The sequence below is a fragment of the Stegostoma tigrinum genome, chromosome 5 (genome assembly GCF_030684315.1).
Source record: "Stegostoma tigrinum isolate sSteTig4 chromosome 5, sSteTig4.hap1, whole genome shotgun sequence".
Classification (NCBI taxonomy): domain Eukaryota; kingdom Metazoa; phylum Chordata; class Chondrichthyes; order Orectolobiformes; family Stegostomatidae; genus Stegostoma; species Stegostoma tigrinum.
The window spans coordinates 124,890,519-124,910,372 of NC_081358.1; the positions used below are offsets into that span (position 1 = coordinate 124,890,519).

General features: G+C 45.1%; 1 long non-coding RNA gene across 1 annotated transcript in view; it reads right to left on the reverse strand.

The window, feature by feature from the left end:
- Positions 1-19,854, reverse strand: part of LOC125451932 (uncharacterized) — a 46,947-nt gene that overhangs the window by 13,949 nt on the left and 13,144 nt on the right. Inside the window, exon 2 of the long non-coding RNA XR_007247418.2 lies at positions 6,507-6,660. This is a non-coding gene — a long non-coding RNA (uncharacterized LOC125451932). The remainder of the gene's footprint in view (positions 1-6,506; positions 6,661-19,854) is intronic.

Sequence of the window (19,854 nt, forward strand, 5' to 3'; positions counted from 1 at the left end):
TGGCCTTCATTGGCTAGTATATTGACTATTGGAGTTGGGATAACATGTTGCAGTAGCACAGGACATTGGTGAGGTCACTTTTAGAATACAGCATACAACCTGGCTGTCTACCGTGGGAAAATATGTTGTGAAACTTGAGACGGTTCAGAAAATATTTACCAGGATGTTGCCAGGGTTGGAGGGTTTGAGCTACAGGGAGAAGCCGAATAGACTGGGGCTGTTTTCCCTGGATAGTCAGAGGCCAAGGGGGGACCTTACAAAGGTTTATAAAATCATGAGGAACGTGAACATGGTGATTAGCCATTAAATAGTCCTTTTTCCCAGGGTAGGGAAGTCCAAAACTAGAGGACATAGGCTTAAGGTGACAGGATAAAGATTTAAAAGGGACCTTAGGGGCAGCTTTTTCTCGCAGAGGGTGGTGTGCGTATGGAACGAGCTGCCAGAGGAGATCATGTTGGTAAGTATAATTAGAACATTTAAAAGGCATCTGGATTTGTACATGAATAGAAAGGGTTGAGAGGGATGTTGACCAAATGCTGGCATATGGGACTAGATCAGTTTAGGATATCTGGTCAAAGCAGACGATTTGGTCCGAAGAATCTGTTTCCGTGCTGTACATCTCTGTGAATAAAGGCTTAATTTGCCTAATCATTCCACGTCACCCCAAAGCCCAGCTCTCATCCTTGCCAAACTGTGCTGAGCTCCCCCCAGATCCAAAATTTCCCTCGTGAAGTACGGTGCCCAGATCTGCTCACAGCGGGGTCTAAGTGGAGTTTTGTAGAATTTCCCAGCTGACAACCGGGAGGAAGCATGATCAGAGTCTGCACAGTTCAATTGTGATGCCATGGACTCCCTAAAGCTGCCTCAGGGAGCACACTTACAAAGGCAGCACAAATATTTACATTTCACCCTGCCGCCTCTGATGCATTCATAGTGTTTTGATTAATGCTGAGTTACAATAACGAAGTTAGGAAGAAAAATGTTCTCTTTTAGCTTCAACATGTAACTTCCTTCAAAGATTGAAGACCACCAAGATCTGCCTCTATGTGCCTTTAAGGGCTGACTTGGTTTTAGTAATTGGATCTTGTGCCTTTAAACAGTAAGGCTCCCTGGCACTGAAAGATTTTCAATCCGCTTGGCTCTGGGTGCGAGACCAGTAATATAAGGAAAGACTACAGAACTCCTCATTACCTTAAACTATCTCAGACTGCTTTATATCCACTCATTACATTTAGTCACTAATGCAACATAGCCCACAATGCAACATAGTGTCCCACAAATATAAAAGCATAGCATGGGTGTGGCTCAGTGTCGCAGTGGTTAACACAGCTGCCTCACAGCGCCAGAGATCTGAGTTCAATTCCACCCTCGGGCAACTGTCTGTGTGGAGTTTGTACATTCTCCCCGTGTCTGCGTGGGTTTCCTCCGGGTGCTCCAGTTTCCTCCCACAGTCCAAAGATGTGCAGGCTAGGTGGATTGGCCGTGCTAAATTGCCCATCATGTTCAGGGGTGTGTGGGTTAAGTGGGTTTGGGGAATGTGTCTGGGTGACATGCTGTGAGGGTTGGTCTGGACTTGTTGGACCAAAGGGCCTGTTCCCACGGTATAGGGATTCTATTTAAAAAAGTGGGAGTGGAAGGAGGTAATTTGTTCCATCACTCCTGCTCCACCATTCAAATAGATCATGGCTGAGTGTTTACCATCTACACAGTATCCTTTTGACGACTGTGCTGAGATATCAATGTGATGACAGTGCTGAAAATAGGCACATTTCATCAAGTGTTTGTGTCTTGAACACATCAGGTCAATTTGCAAGAACTACCAATGCAAAGAGAAAACAGCATGAATGAGAGGACAATGCTGATCGGCAGGTGAACTCTAGTGGGTACAGGCACTGCTATGGGGAATGTACCTGTTACATGATGACTCACAGTTAACTGCCAAGAATTGCTCACATTTTGAACAAGGCAGGTTGACCGTGATTGGTCAAGGCACTGCCGTGAGAAGTGCACCAGAGTCTGACGATCGCTAATTTGGGGAATTGAAACAGGCCTAGTGCACATGTATGCTGTTTCTGTCTGGAAAGGAGCATGGCCCTGTTTATTATTAAGTGTAGCTTCCCCTACGTTGCTAGTGGTGCACCATATCGCAAACCTGACTGACAATCCTGAATTGGTTGCCAGTGTGATTCTTTACACGCTCAAGATGACTCAGCAAATGTTGTCCTATCACGAGATCACACCTAACATTGGAAACTGTAACTGAATTGAATTAACTTTATTATTACATGTCCTCACCATGGGTACAGGGAAATATTTACAAGTCACTACTTACAGCATTATCTTAGGTACAAGAGAACAAGGTGCAGATTTTTCAGTGCAAGTTCTTATGAAACTAGAAAAGTGAAGAAATAAAAAGGACGGCTTTACGGACCATAGGAATAAATTAGAAAATAGAGAAATAAAAGGTTCAGAAAAATAGCCCTCCCAATCCAGACCATGCTGGCACCTAGTCTCCAGTTCGCACAGGGCCTTGACTTCAAACCACGCTGGGCTTCGCTTTGAGCCTGGGAGACCGCTCTAGAGTCACCCCGAGGCCAGAGGTCCATGCTGAGGCCATGCTGGGCTGAAAGACCATTATGCCAGGCTGAGAGGCATCACGCCGGGCTGGGAGACTGCCAAACCAGATGCACACTGAGTCCAGGGCGTCAACGAGAAAAAAGAAGAAAGGAAGTAAAAAACACTCAAGGGAAAGAAAAAGAAACAGTCGGAGTGGAGAAGCTCCAGATAAAACTTCCAATTTCCACACCATCTCGGTTTGAGCTGTGTACTGAGCGTTTGCAATCTTGGGTACTGTCAGGGCCCAACACTTGTGAACTGCCAAAGGAATATCCCAGTTGATAAGATCCTTTCATCTTTAAAATACACAGCTGACAGACCTGGCATCACACAGGCACTGAAATTCATATACCGCATTACACCTTTTTGAGAATAGGCAGAGCATCTTGACAGCAAAATCAGTCTGTGATGGGTGTCATCTGTGTTGTTAGTGCACAGTCACAGGAAAAAACAATGCGCTTGACCTGCTGTTTGGGCTTTTGAAAACTTTCAGGGTAAACACACAATTCAGGACTGAACATTTGCAACAAGCTCACTCATCTCCTGACCTCACTGGAGAAATAACTCATCATGCAAGGATATAATTTTCCTGTGCACTGCGAATGGGTCTGCTGTTACTTTCATCCAAGAAATGGACAGACCATCAGGGGGAGTCCCTCTGCTGTTGGGGTTGGTCTGTGACACACCTTTTCATGTGCATTCACAGGATCATTAAACTTCCTGGTCAGTACACAGACCCACATTCTTGCTCTCATGTGTCCAATGTTCATGTATCCTGATATAATATGGACTTGAATGTTCTTGGTATCAGGATATGTTTGCCCCTGACATTGACTTACTGCGATGAACTAAGTTTGTGTCGCTATGGTCAAAATGAACAAATCTTCTCCAGTATTTCTTTCACACTGTGTCAGGCCACACCTGGATAGTGATCTCTTGCTGCTCATCTTCAGCGATGGCTGATTGTGACTGTTCACACTGGCTCTGGCCAAAGTGTAACACATCAACGTTGAGAAAGTCGAGATAACAAGCTGCTCGGCCTGCTGTGTTCATCCAGCTCTACACCTTGTTATCTCAGATTCTCCAGCATCTGCAGTTCCTACTATCATTGATACAACATTGTGAAGGTCTCTGACTTTATAATGTGGAGCACCTTGAGGTCTTTGTCAGGGTTGGGTCATCCGCTTAGTGTGTCAGGCATCAGCATCTTTGTACCTGGCTGATATCTCACTTCAAAGTCATATCTTTAATATGTAGAGACTGCAAATGTGGCGGTGAATCCTTTAGCAATTTGCAGTAGATCATTTCCAGTGGCTTCTGATCTGTTTCAATGGTGAACTTCAGGACAAATAAGTGTGTGAGACAATATGCTGCTAAATACCAAATCTTATGTCTTGCCCGCCATATCGGAGCATTTGGTTTGTTTTCAAAGTTAAAAACAGTTGGTTTTCTGTCTCGCAAAAGAAACACTTCTTCTCCTTTTTAGTGGTCCATCCACGTCCGAGAATCTTGGCCTTCCTGGGGTCGCAGTAACGCAGTCAGCAGGATTTTGCTGATGGAATGTGGTTGAGATGTCTTGGTGGGTGTCTTGCAGAGACTGCTGACATCCTTGTTGATGTCCAGTGGGGCTATCTTGTGCATGAAGTTGAGAGTACGTTGGTGAGAGAAAATTAAACTCCAAGGCAAGGTCACATATCCCCAATGTATCATTTATTTAACATCCTCATGAGCGGACTGCATAGGGTAGACAGGGAGAAGTTGTTCCCGCTCGTAAATGGAACAAGAACAAGAAAGGCATAGATTAAAGTGATGTGTAAAAGAAGTGAAGGATCATGTGAGGAACCTTTTTCACCCAGCGAGTAGTCAGGGTCTGGAACGCACTGCAAGGGAAATTTGATTGGGGGCAGGTTCAACTGAGGCATTGAAGAGGGGCATTGGATGGGATAGAAATGGTGAGCAGGGATATGGGGAAAAGGCAGGAGATTAGCCTGAGGGGTAGAACTAGTCCATGCACAATGGGCTGAATGGCCTCATTCTGCTCCACAGAAAATCTGGTGATTCAGTTCCCCGTGGATTGGGATGGACTCTGTAGGTCGAGCAAAATGCATCGGAGAATGTTTATCTCCCTGAGGTTGAAAGGGCATTTTGTTGTGTTAGATATTGATCCACCTTGTCACCCAGTTGGCATCAGCAGGTGCTGGTTTTTGGTCATGCCTTTATCTTAATCACCAGCAATGTAAACAGCCTTCTCAATAATCCCATCCATGTGCTGCCAGAATCGGCTGTCCATAGTAAATTGAGAAGCCAAATGGTAACTGCTGGAAATGGTATGGTAACTGGAATGTCATGATCTCCTAGGATATTCCTTCCAGATAGAATGGCATGAATCGGTGCTCCAAATGCAACTCTGAAAATAATCTTGCTCCAGAAAACTTGGGATTTAGTTCTTCAAGTGTCAACATTTTATGCAATATTTTTCTTTAAGTGAAAATTTGACATGTCCTCAATTTAGGCATACCCTGGCATTTCTGCAATCTTCCTTTTTACATGTCTGTGATGGGCCTACGCTAATTTGCAACTCCAGAGCTAAGGGGAACAATTTTAAAATGAGGGTCTGCCCTTTTTGGTCAGGCATGAGGAGAATTCTGTGCTCTCGGAGGGGTGTAGGGTAGAGGTGCCAGTGTGGGACAAGGTCAGAAATCGCATGACACCAGGTTTATTTGAAAACATAAGCTTTCGGAGCCTCAGTCCTTCTGCAAATGTTAGTGAGAGAGGTAGTATCAGACACAGAATTTATTAATAAAAGATCAAAGGGTCACACCACTGATGAGGATGTATTAAACAATCCTAAGATGTTGTTAAATCTTTAATCAGTTAGAAGGTTTTAATTAATTAATATGTATATGTAAATCCTTGAGTTCTTTTCAAGTCACTGTCCTGAGAGAATTAAAGGTTTTATCAGCGTAAAGGATGTGTGACATTTTGGGTCAGACAATGCATGTTAGGTGTGAGGCTTTATTTAGAATCTGCTTGTGTTTTAGTTTGGACTCAGATTTTTTTTCAAAAGTAGGAATTTATAAAATGCCACATTGACTGACTGTCTATAAGCTGTGTGCTTTTTGAACAAAATAAAATGTGTCTGCAAATGCAAATTCACCCCCTAGATTGACGTGTGTGTGCGAGAGAGTGGGGCTGAGATTTTGTGCGTGTGTGTCTGTGTGTGAGTGAGTGAGGGGAGGAGAAAGAGTGCGTGTGTGAGGTGGGGGAAGAGTGTGTGTGTGTGCGAGGGGGAGAGAGAGAGTGTGTGTGTGTGTGGGGAGGGGTGGGGAGAGACAGAGAGAGAGAGAGAGTTTGTGTGGGCGTAGGGAGAGACAGAAAGAGAGAGAGAGAGTGTGTGAGTGTGTGGGGAGGGGTGGGGAGAGACAGAGAGAGAGAGAGTTTGTGTGGGCGTAGGGAGAGACAGAAAGAGAGAGAGAGTGTGTGTGAGTGTGTGGGGAGGGGTGGGGAGAGACAGAGAGAGAGAGAGAGTTTGTGTGGGCGTAGGGAGAGACAGAAAGAGAGAGAGAGTGTGTGTGAGTGTGTGGGGAGGGGTGGGGAGAGACAGAGAGAGAGAGAGAGTTTGTGTGGGCGTAGGGAGAGACAGAAAGAGAGAGAGAGAGTGTGTGTGTGGGTCGGGGCGAAGAGACAGAGAGGGAGAGAAAGCGTGTGTGCGTGGTGGGGAGAGACAGAGAGGGAGAGAGAGTGTGTGTAAGAGTGTATAGTGCGGTGGGGTTACCTGTAGTACAACATGAACCCAAGGTCCCGGTTGAGGCCGTCCTCATGGGGATCAGTTTCTGCCTGGTGACTCTGCGTTGTTGTGTATCCCAAAGTTAGCTCTGGAAGATGCTTACCTGAAGATCGGAGCCTGAATGTCCTTGGCCGCTGAAGTGTTCCCCGACTGGGAAGGAACATCCCCGTCTAGTGACTGTTGTGCAGTGTCCATTCATCTGTTATTGCAGCATCTGCATGGTCCCGCCAATGTACCGGGCCTCAGGGCATCCTTGCCTGCAGCGTATGAGATAGACAATGATAATAAAATGTGAGGCTGGATGAACACAGCAGGCCAAGCAGCATCTCAGGAGCACAAAAGCTGACGTTTCGGGCCTAGACCCTTCATCAGAGAGGGGGATGGGGTGAGGGAACTGGAATAAATCGGGAGAGAGGGGGAGGATGACAATGTTGGCCAAGTCACATGAGTATCTGCTGTGTACGTGGTGGGTGGTGTTCGCACGTGTATAAGACTTAGGTTCGGCCACATTTGGAGTACTGCGTACAGTTCTGGTCGCCACATTACCAAAAGGATGTGGATGCTTTGGAGAGGGTGCAGAAGAGGTTCACCAGGATGTTGCCTGGTATGGAGGGTGCGAGCTATGAAGAGAGGTTGAGTAGATTAGGATTATTTTTATAAGAAAGATGGAGAATGAGGGGGGACATGATTGAGGTCTACAAAATCATGAGGGGTATAGACAAGGTGGGTAGCTAAAAGCTTTTTCCCAGAGTGGGGGACTCAATTACCAGGGGTCATAAGTTCAAAGTTTAAGGGAGATATTCATGGAAAGTTCTCTATGCAGAGGGTGGTGGGTGCCTGGAACGCGTTGCCAGCGGAGGTGGTAGACGCAGACACGATAGTGTCTTTTAAGATGTATTTGGACAGGTACATGGATGGGCAGGGAGCAAATGGACACAGACCCCTAGAAAATAGATGATAGGCTTAAACAGAGGATCTCAATCGGCGCAGGCTTGGAGGGCTGAAGGGCCTGTTCCTGTGCTGTAATTTTCTTTGCTCTTTGTTTGTACTTTGTGTGATGGTAGAATTCGTATCGATGATCTGACATGTCTTGCAGAGGTTACCATGACAGGGTTGTGTGGTGTTGTGGTCGATGTTGTCCTGAAGGCTGGGTAGTTCACTGCGAATGACAGTCTGTTTAAGGTTTGGTAGTTTGTTTGAAGGTGAGAAGTTCATCGTCATCGATAATGTGTTGAAGGCTGCGAAGAACATGGTGTAGTTTGTCCCCTCCCGGGAAGTACTGGACAATGGAGGGCACCCTATCGGGCATATCCCGTGTCTGTCTTCTGAGGAGGTCATTACAGTTTTTCTCTGTGGCACATTGGAACTGGCAATCGATGAGATGAGATGTGTATCCTGTTCCTATGAGGGCATGCACGCACTCACACACAATTGACCTAAACCTTACCAATTTGCCAGCTGCAGATGCATCTGTCCATGACAGTATCGGTAAGAGTGACCATCGCACAGTCCTTGTGGAGACAAAGCCCCACCTTCACACTGAGAACAACCTCCATCGTGTTGTGTGGCACTATCACCGTGCTCAATGGGACGGACTTCACACAGATCTAGCTACTGAAGACTGAGCATTAACAGCAGCAGAAATGTACTTCAGCACAATCCGTAATCTCATGCCCCGGCATATCCCCCACCATCATACTACCATCAAGCCAGCGGATCAACCCTGGTTCAAAGGAGAGTGCAGGAGGGCATGCCAGGAGCAGCACCAGGCTTACCGGAAGATGAGGTATTAACCTGGTGAAGCCACCAAACAGGATTACTTACACACCAAACAGCAGAAATTGGCTAAGTGATTCCAAAGCCAATGGATCAGATCTAAGCTCTGCAGTCCTGCCACATCCAGTTGTGAATGGTGGTGGACAAATAAACAACTGACTGGAGGAGGAGGCTCCACAGATATCCCCATCCTCAATGATGGAAGAGCCCAGCACATCAGTACAAAGATAAGGCTGGAGCATTCACAGCAATCTTCATCCAGAAGTGCCAAGTGGATGATCCATCTCGGCCTCCTCCAGTGGTCCCCAGCATCAGAGATACCAGTCTTTAACCAATTCGAATCACTTCACGTGATATCAAGAAACAGTTAGAAACACTGGATACTGCAACGGTTAAGAGCCCTGACAACATTCCAGCAATAGTACTGAAGGCTTGTGCTCCAGAACATCCTGCTCCCCTAGCCAAGCTGTTCCAGTACAGTTTCAAAGCTGGTATCTACCCGACTATGTGGAAAATTTCCCAGGTATGACCTGTACACAAAAAGCAGGACAAATCCAACCCAGCCCATTACCACCCCATCAGTCTCCTCTCGATCATCAGGAAAGTGATGGAAGGTGTCAGTAACAGAGCTATCAAACAGCACCTGCTCAGCATTAACCTGCTCAGTGACACCCAGTTTGGGTTCCCCCAGGGCCACTCAGCTTCTGACCTCATTCCAGCCTTGGTTCACACACGGACAAAAGAGCTGAATTCCAGAGGGTGAGGTGAGAGTTATAGCCCTCAATATCAAGGCTGCATTCAACTGAGTGTGGCATCGAAGATCCCCAGAAAAACTGGAATCAATCGGTATTGGGGGGCAATCTCTCTGGTTTGGAATCATACCTGACACATAGGAAGATGGTTGTGGTTCTTGGAGGTCAGTCATCACAGCTCCAGGACGTCTCTGCAGGAGTTCCTCAGGGTATTGTCCTAGGCCCAACCATCTTCAACTCCTTCATTACTGATCTTCCCTCCATCATAAGGTCAGAAGTGGGGATGTTTGCTGAATATTGCACAATGTTCAGCACCATTCGTGACTCCTCAGATGGTGACGCAGTCCATGTTCAAATGCAACAAGATCTGGACAATATCCAGGCTTGGGCTAACAAGTGGCAAGTGACATTTGCGCCACACAAATGCCAGGCTATGACCATCACTAATAAGAGACGATCTAACCATCACCCCTTGACATTCAATGGTGTTACCATCACTGAATCCCCCACTATCTACATCCTGTGGGTTATCATTGACCAGAAACTCAACTGGACTCACCACATAAACATGGGGTACAAGAGCAGGCTAGAAACCAGGAATACTGAAGCAAGTAACTCATCTGCTGACTCCCCAAAGCCTTTCCACCATCCACAAGGCACAAGTCAGGAGTGTGATGGAATACTCCCTACTTGCCTGGATGGGTGCAGCCCCAACAACACACAAGAAGCTCAACACCATCCAGGACAAAGCAGCCGCTTGATTGGCACCACATCCACAAACATCCACTCCCTCCACCCACCGACGCTTAGTAAGAGCAGTGTGTACCATCTACAAGATGCACTGCAGAAACTCACCAAGATCCTCAGACAGCCCCTTCCAAACCCATGACCACTTCCATCCAGAAGGATAAGAACGGCAGATACATGGGAACACCACCGCCTGCAAGATCCCCTCCAAGCCACTCACTATCCTGACTTGGAAATATATTGCCGTTCTTCACTGTCACTGGGTCAAAATCCTGGAATTCCGTCCTTAAGGGAATTGTGGGTCAACCTACAGCACATGGACTGCAGCGGTTCAAAAAGGCAGCTCACCCCCACCTTCTCAAGGGGCAACTAGGGACGGGCAAGAGGTGCTGGCCGAGCTGGTGACACCCACATCCCATAAAGTGAATAGAGAGAAAAAAAGCAGACACACTGTCTCTCCCACACACACCCCCAATACACACACTCTCTCCACCCTCTCTCTCACACACACACAATCTCTCCCCCATCTCTCTCACACACACAAACACACACACGCTCTCTCTCCCCCCTCACACATACAAACACACTTTCTCTCCCCACCTCATATACACACACACTCTCTCCCCCCACCTCACGCACAGACACTCCCACACCGTCTCTCTCACACACTCAAACACACACATAAATCTATGGGGTGAATTTGTCTTTGCAGTTATATTTTATCTCTTTCAAAAAGCGCACAATTTATAGACAGTCAGTTGATATGGTGTTTTATAAATTCCTCCTTTAGAAATAAGATCAGTCTGAGTCCAAACTAAAACACAAACAGCTTCTAAACAAGCCCTCAGTCCTAACATGCATTGTCTGACCTAAAATGTCACATCTTCTTTACACTGATAAAACCCTTAGCTCTCTCAGGACAGGGACTTGAAAGGAATTTGGGGATATACCCATACATAATAATAAAGTAAAACCTTCTAACTGATTAAATATTTAACAATATCTTAGGTTTGTTTAGTACATCCTCATCAATGGTGTGACCCTTCGATCTTTTACTTATAAATTCTGTATCTCATGCCACCTGTCTCACTAACACCTGAAGAAGGCGTAAGACCCCAAAAGCTTGCGATTTCACATAAACCTGTTGAACTATAACCTGGTGTTGTGTGATTTCTGACTTCAGAGGAGTGTCAGCTCTGGAATTCTCTGCCCCTGAAAACAGTGGAAGTGTGGGTTTTTACATTGAGATAGATTCTAATTTGGCAAGAGAGAAAGAAGGTGGTGGGGGTTATGTGGGAATAGACAGAAACAAATGAACCATGATTTTAGTGAATGGCAGAGCAAGCTTTTGAGGGGCCAAATGGCCTACTCCTGCATTTTTTTTATTCATTTGTGGCATATGACTGTCACTGGCTAGGCCCAGCATTTCCTGCCCTGTCCCTAGTTGCCCCTCGAGAAGGTGGGGGTGAGCTACCTTCTTGAACCACTACAGTGCATGTGCTGTAGCTAGACCCTGAGGGAGGGAATTCCAGGATTTTGACCCAGCGACAGTGAAGGAGCGGTGATACACTTCCAAACCATGATGTTGGATGGCTTGGAGGAGAACTTGAGGTTGGTGGTTTGTCAAAATGTTGCTGGTTCACCTTGTGTATTTTATTATTTTGCTCCAGCTCATTCTGATTCATTTGAAGTTTCTCCTAAAGATCCCACAATGCACTTTCTTGGAGCATTACGTCCTCCATAAGATGCGATACGGCATCACCCTTAATTTCTAATTGTATCAAATCTCTCTGAATTCAGGAATTTGTAACATTGACATGCAATTCGGTCATTTGCGGTCTGGCTTGAATCTGAAGATTAATGTATACTGTCATCCTGACAGTTCGAACATTTTGAGAGCTGAGATAGAACATAGCACATAGAAAAGTACAGCACAGTACAGGCCCTTCTAATCCTAATCCAAAAATAAAATAACCTAATTTACATTCCCCTCAATTCACTGCTGTCCATGAGCATGTCCAGCAGTCACTTAAATGTCACTAATGGCTCTGCTTCCATGACTACCACTGGCAAACTATTCCATGCGCTTACAACTCTCTGGGTGAAGAACCTCCCTCTGACGTCTCCTCTAGACCTTCCTCCTAACACCTTAAAACTATGACCCCTTGTGGCAGTCAATCCTGCCCTGGGGAAAAGTCTCTGGCTATCGACTCTATCCATGCCTCTCATTACCTTGTACACCTTGATCAGGTCACCTCTCTTCCTCCTTCTCTCCAGAGAGAAAAGTCCGAGCTCAGTCAACCTCTCCTCGTAAGACAAGCCCTCCAGTCCAGGCAGCATCCTGGTAAACCTCCTTTGCACCCTCTCCAAAGCCTCCACATCTTTCCTATAATAGGGCGACCAGAACTGGACACAATATTCCAAGTGTGGTCTCACCAGGGTTTTGTAGAGCTGCAGCATAATAGAGATGATCCATATTGATACTGCAGTGTGATAGATCACTAATTCCAAGCTCTGGTCCTGTTATACACTGTGAGACCAACTCACATTGGGTTATTCCCCAGAATGTGAAGTAAATTCACCATAGTTCCAGAGGATTAAAGGGCTGCTCTCTCACTGGAGAGATAGGCAACTGGTTAGTGGCTTAACCTTAAGGTTACTACACCTCAAGCGCGAGGCGAGTTTGAGAATTTAGGAACTTCCTCATGATCTCATCCTACGCAGGAATTGAACCCGTTTCACAAACCAGCCATCCGTCCAACTGAGCTAACTGACCCCCATGTAGTGACAATACATTGGCACCAGCTCCTGCGCTGATTTAAGCCTTTGGTGTGTTCTGCATTTTCAGGTTATAGTCTGTAAAGGCTTCTGATCAACATTCCCTCCAATTAGAGCAGCCAAACAGCCACTCTAATGATCCATGCATGGTGGCCAGCACGCTGACACCAATCCCAGCACGAGTTCCAGCTCCAGGAGGTTGCTACCACACACAGATCTTGAATGTTCACACAGCAGAAGGGGAAAATAGGGAGACTGTAACTTCAGATCATCTAACGTCATTGACGTATAGTGCGTGATGTTAACAAATGGAAAGCTTGGCTAATTGCAAAACATTTCCTTTCACTTGGTTGACACTGGCCTTCAATGCTTTGTGCACCTCCTTAACACTTTCCAGTCCTTGCATGCCCAATGTTCCTTGGTGCAGCATGACACCAGGAAAAGCTGGAAGGGTGTGATAAACCACATCTGTTACAGACATTGTTAGTCTTGCTGACTATAGGAACAGTGTTAGCCTGTCACTAGTTTCATACCTGACTAATGCATCAATAGTTAGGCCCTTGGTCTTGCTTGAAGATCCTTTCTGAAGGCTTTGATTGGTGTGGGAGCAATGACCAATTCATTGAGCCTCTCTGAGCATTCCTCTTCAGAGTAGTCACAGTCATGCCCCTAGCTGCAGTATCCTCTGGCAAACTGGTGAACAGACTGTTCTTGCAACTGGTGTCAGTACGAAATTACGTAGTGGCCTGTCAATCCTGAATTAAATTCTTACCATTCAAAATGTTAACCCTGCTTCCTCCCTATGGATGCTGCCAGATCTGCTGAGTTTTGTCAGCAATTTCTTTCTTATTCCACACAAAGGTGCTGTCCAAGAATCTTTGGTGAATTTCGGCAGTGCATCTTGTAGATGGTACACACTGCTGCTACTGAGTGTCGGTGGTGGGGGGAGTGGATGCTTGTGGATGCGGTGCCAATCAAGCGGCTGCTTTGTCCTGGATGGTGTTGAGCTTCTTGAGTGTTGTTGGGGCTGCACCCATCCAGGCAAGTGGGGAGTATTCCATCACACTCCTGGCTTGTGCCTTGTAGATGGTGGGCAGGCTTTGGGGAGTCAGGAGGGGAGTTACTCGCTGCAGGATTCCTCACCTCTGACCAGCTTTTGTAGCAGCTGTGTTTACATGGCTAGTTCTGCCATATGTGACAGAGTTACCAGTCTTCTTAAACTGTAATGGTAACTGTACTTCAGAAAGTATTTGAGTCCAGTGTCAGTCTTCCACAGAGCAGTTCATAAAAAGTCACACTGGACTCAGAACTCTGTTTTTCTCTCTCTCTCTCTCTACAGATGCTGCCAGACCTGTTGAGTTTCTTCAGCATTCTGTGTTTGTTTCAGATTTCCAGCATCCACAGTATTTTGCTTTAATGAGAAAGTACTTATTGACTGTACACCATTCTGAGATCATGGGTGGTATGATATCAGTATAAGTCTTTCTTTTTATCATGTGCTTTCTGATCTCCCACAGATCAGCGAGGATAATTAGTCACAGCCTGTGGGAAGTGGTACATATCATTATCTCTCAGTCAGAACAAATTACTGCAGACACTGGAATCCGTACCAAGAACGACAAATACTGGCGATCACAGTGGGTCAGGCTGCAACCATGGAGAGAGAGCAAGCCAGCATTTCGAGACTAGACTCACTGTGATCTCCATTGTCTCTCTGTATGTTGGCACATCACTGATACGCCTCAACACAAACCCACAAAGCCATCCAGAGCTAAAATCTATTGGACTATCTCAACAGATGCCAACATTGTCTAGTCTATTGAGAGGTCTTCATGGACTCATATGAAGACAGACTGGATTGGTCAGGGCTATTTTGTCTGGAATTTAGAAGAATGGCAGGGTTGGGCAAGTGTCATAGAAACCCCTATAAAACTCAAACAAGGACAAGGCAGGGTAAAGACAGGTAGAATGTTCCAGATTAACTCAGGAGTCTAGAACCAGGAGTCATAATCTAAGGATACGTGGTAGGTTATTGAGGACTGAGATGGGGAGAAATGTCTTCACCCCAAGAATGGGGAGCCTGTGGAATTCTCTGTCACAGAAAACTGTTGAAACCAAAATGTGTCCAAGAAGGAGTTAGTTCTGAGTGCTGAAGGGATCAAAGAGTCTAGAGGGGAAATCAGGAACAGGGTACTGAGCTGGATGATCAACAATGATCATATTTAGTGGCAGAATAGGTTTGAAGGGCCAAATGGCCTACTCCAGCTTGTAATTTCCATGTTCCTCTAATCCAATACCAACTATTTTCTCCAGACCATGAGGGACGAGCAACGATGCTGACCCACCAGTGAAAGAAATTTAAGAATTTTGAATTATCAAAGCCATAGAAATCTCCAGGGTCACAGAATGAACATCTGTAGCTTTGGAGTCCAGGGAGTGTATGGGTGAGGGTTGGCACCATCTGGGGAGCTGGTTGCATTGTGACAATGTCACTAGACTACTTGTCCAGAGGCCCAAGCTAATGCACTGGAGACATGGGGTTCACAGCTCAGCCACTTCAGGATGGTTTAAATCCAATTAATAAATCTGGATTTGAAAGATAGTTTCAGCAATTGTTGTACCAACCCATCTGGCTCACTAATTTCCTTTGGGGAAGGAAATCTACCATCCTTGGTTTGGCCTACATGTGACTCCAGACCTACAGCAGCCTAGTTGACTTTTAACTGCCCTCCGAAATAGCTGAGTGAGACACTCAGTCCCAGGGCAATTAGGGATTGGCAAGAAATGGCCATTATCCCATGAGAGAATTTTAAAAGAAAGTGTTAACAAAATGTTCTATCACATGGAATAATTGAGACAAAAATTATAAATGCATTTAAAAGGAAAGAAAAAATAAATAGTTGAGGGAGAACAGAAGAAAATGGTGACCAACCAAGATTGCATCAAGGTGGGAGAAGATTCAAAGGTGAGCACTAATAGGGACCAGTTGGGCTTGCTTTGTGTGCTGTAATCCTATGCAAAAACATATTTCAAAAGAAGGTCCGTGTTAATTTGACAACAATGACTCCATCTCGTCAAACAAGGTAAATTTCAGAGTGTGATGGAATACTCCCCACTTGCCTGGATGGGTGCAGCCCCAACAACACTCAAGAAGCTTGACACCTTCCAGGACAAAGCAGCCCATTTTATTGGTACCCTATTCACCACCTTCAACATTCATTCAGTCCCTCTGCCACCGACCTACAAGATGCACTATAGGAACTGAGGTCAGTGTGTGCAGGCAGGGTATAAGAAACAGAATTGGACAGGTAGATGCCTGTACCTCAGGTGCACAGAGGTAAAGGGTAGCTAAACAGACAGGCAATGGTGTAGGTGGCGATCACCAAAGGACTAATAGTGGGACTACTGCTCACAATTTAATTTTTTTAAATTCATTCACAGGATGTGGGCATTACTGGCGAGGCCATCATTCATTGCCCAATCTTAGTTGCCCACAAGACAGTTAAAAGTCATCCCCATTACTGTGGGTCTGGAGTCACATGTAGGCCAGACCAGCTAAGGATGGCAGATATCCATCCTTAAAGGTCATTAGTGAATGAGCTGAGTTTTCCAACAGTTTCGTCGTCACCATTTCAGAATGTTATTGCATTCAAATTCCACCACATGCCGTGGTAAGATTTGAACCATGGTCCCCAGAACATTACCCAGGTCTTGGGATTAATAGTCTAGCAATTAGGCCAATAGGCCAATGCCACTCCTTGGCTAACAAATTCAATGCTAGTGTGAACTTCTATGCTATAGACATAGCAATGTCTCCAAGGCAAATTGTCGCAGATTTGTCCCTAACGGGTGGCAGATTTGGTGACTGCTCCCCTAATTATGTGAAAACACCTCTGAGACTGCCTCTCACTCATCTACAGAAATGTGCAATGTCTTCAGTGCTCTCTCTTCATATACAGCCCTATAGCTCCCATCTTTAGGCACAGTTTATTCCTTCCTGCTGCTGCCCTGACCATCAAGTCTCTACATCTGTTGGTGCTGGCCATTCCTTCTGACAATTTCCTCCTTCAGAACCTCAGCAATGCTAATCCAGGAAATGGGTTCAGTTGGTCAAACATCTGGCATTAAAGTATGACTTGTGTGGAAACAAATATCAGAATTAGATGATTTCCATTTGACACCTTAATATAATCAATCCAGCCCTTGGGCCTTTTTATCCTGTTCATTGATGGGACATGGGTGTCGCTGCCTGGGCCAGCATTTACAACTCATCCCTAGTTGCCCCTTGAGAACGTGGGGGTGAGCTGCCTTCTTGAATCACTGCAGCCCATGTGCTGTAGGTAGGCCCAAAATGCCCTTAGGGAGGGAATTCCAGGATTTTGACCCAGCGACATTGAAGGAACAGCGATACTTTTCCAATTCAGGATGGTGAGTGGTTCGGAGGGGAACTTGCAGGGGGTGGTGTTCCCATGTATCTGTTGCCCTTGTCCTTCTGGATGGAAGTGGTTGTAGGTTTGGAAGGTGCTGTCTGAGGATCTTTGGTGAATATCTTCTACTTGTAGATGGTATACACTGATGTTACTGAGTGTCGGTGGTGGAGGGAGTGGATGCTTGTGGATGTGGTGCCAATCAAGTGGCTGCTTTGTCCTGGATGGTATCAAGCTTCTTGAGTGTTGTTGGAGCTGCACCCATCCAGGCAAGTGGGGAGTATTCCATCAGACTAATCAGTCCTAATCACGCATCAGCCCTAAATGGCCTATCCTGTATCCTTATAGACAGTGAACGCCTGGTTCTGGACTCCCCAGTCATCAGGAACACCTATTCTGCATTTACCGTGTCTAGTTATGTAGGTTTCTATGAGATTCCCCACCCCACCCCATTCTTCTTGCGTACACACAGGATCTGAGTCCATTGCAGCATGTTAAAATTTGCCTTGCCTGTTCTCTGGACATAACAGGCCATTCTGCAGTGGGATAGACCCAAGGATTCCCTCCACAAGAGTGTGCAACCTATGTAAGGATGTTATTTGAGGTACACTGTGAGGTGTGCAATCACAATGTATTATCCATGGTTACCATGTGTTAATTCTGGGCATAAGTAAGAAATAAGTTGTAATGGCTTTATAGATTGCTTCGCTGCTCTAGTGTTGAAGTAAGGTTTGTTGTGGTTTGATCAAAACCACAAATCGTGTGGCTTTATTCTCTTCAGTAAGTCCCCTGGATCTCCCTCTTTGTCCATTTGGATATGGAGACCAAAACAACATGACCTCACCTATCCACACTTTTTTTTGTAATTCATTCACGGGATGTGAGCATCGTTGGCCAGGCCAGCATTTATTGCCCATCCCTAATTGCCCATCGCGTATTTAATAGCCAACCACATCGCAGTGGGTCTGGAGTCACACATAGGCCGGACCAGGTAAGGATGGCTCGAGAAGGCATTAATGAAGCAGATAGGTTTTCACAATAATTGACAAATGGTCTTCATTAGACTTTTTTAATTCCAGATTTTTATCGAATTCAAATAGCACCATCTGCTGTAGCAAGGATCCATGTCCCCACAACATTACCTGGGTCTCTGGATTAATGGTAAAAATGGAGCAAAGTTTCTTTACATTTATAGTCCACCTCCTGTGATAAAGTCTAACATATCAGTTATCATTTAGTTCTGAGGAAGGGTCACCTGACCCGAAGCATTAACTCTTTTTTCCTTCACAAATACTGCCAGACCTGTTGCGCTTTTCCAGCAACTTTGTTTTTGTTCCTGATTTACAGCATCCGCAGTTCTTTTAGATTTTACATCACTTAGCATCTTAATTTCCTGCTATCACTACATGTTAACATTCATGTGACAGAATATTCAAGCCCCTCCATATAGTAAGGATATAATCTGTCTATATTCCTTTTACAGCTTCTGTAAGTCCCTTGCACACTAATTCTCCAATTAGTTTTATATACAAGTCCCCAGCTCTGGTCCCTCACTAATTACAGGCCAAAAGGCAGGAACGTGGAGTTGAGGATTAACAGGATAGCCATGATCTTGTTGAATCGCAGGGCTGAATGGCCTTGTTTCTAGAGGTGCATAATAATAAGTTGATTAGAATCTATTTCTGCTCCAATCTCACATGGTGTCCTGGTTTGATGTGTGACCCTTTTTCTTCCGGTCCTAAAACCACTCTTCCATCCACACTAATAAACTACTCCCAGCCCTATGTGCCCTAATGGTCTTTGAGCAACCAATGCTGTGCAAATAAATGAATGACCTTGGAAATGTGATTTTATTCTATTACACTGAGGCTGGAAGAGTGCACTGCGTCTCTCTTTAATGCCATTACCGCACTGGCAACAATATAAATGTGAACGTTTACCAGTATGACCAAGTACAGGGTTTATCCATGTTAGGTTTGAAGTAAAAAGATCCATCAAATAGGTTTAAGAAACAACTGTTTAATTTATTGAGGCAGTGCTTGCTAATTGTTAATTGTGTACTTAGGTCATTTGGTGGTGGAGTTTCAAAATAAAAGACCTGGTTTTCCTCAGTTCAGGGAGTTAGTTGGGAAGTGGGAGAGCAGATTGGAGTTTGTATTGCAAATGTGTATAACTATAACATAATTTAGGGGGAGACAATGGGCCAATGATCTAAAAACACAGATAAGGGTTGTAGGTAAGGTGAACAGTCAAGGTCTTTTCCCTCTGGTTGGGGAGGTGGGGGTGTTCAAAAGTAGGGGACATAATTTTAAGGTGAGAGGAGAAAAATTCAGAAAGGACCTGAGGGACAACTTTTTCACAGAGAGGGTGGTTTGTCTGTGGGACAAATTGCCAAAGGAATGGATGCAGGTACTGTTTCAACATTTAAAAGGCATTTAGACGAATATGGGTCAAAAGCAGGCAAGTGGGACTAGTTTAGTTTGGGAAACTGTTCAGCATGGATGAGTTGGACCAATGGGATGTATTTCCATGCTGTATGACCCTAAAATGCTTTGGGAATCCAGATTAAAATCTTAGATGGTGGAATTTGAATTCAATAAACATCGGGAATTAATAAATAAGCATTAGAATTAAATTTATTGTCAAGTGCATTCAAGCACAGGAGTACAGTTAGAAATTTACAATGTCGGCTCAGATGGTGTCATCTTAGGTACGAGGTACCTAGATACAACTCTTAAGACACAAAATAGAGAAATAAAGAAAAAAGCTACATTACTTTACAGTTATTCATAGTAATAGTTAGAAAAATAAGAAATAAAGTTAGATAAACATTACAGTATTTCTATAAAGGGCTTGCAGTAGATCAGCACAGGGAATTCCACACATGGTTTGCCCAAGCTCACAAGCCCCTGTCCACCCAGAACGTCCCTGCTCTGCTCCAGGCCTCCAGCTCTCTGCTGTCCATCTCGGG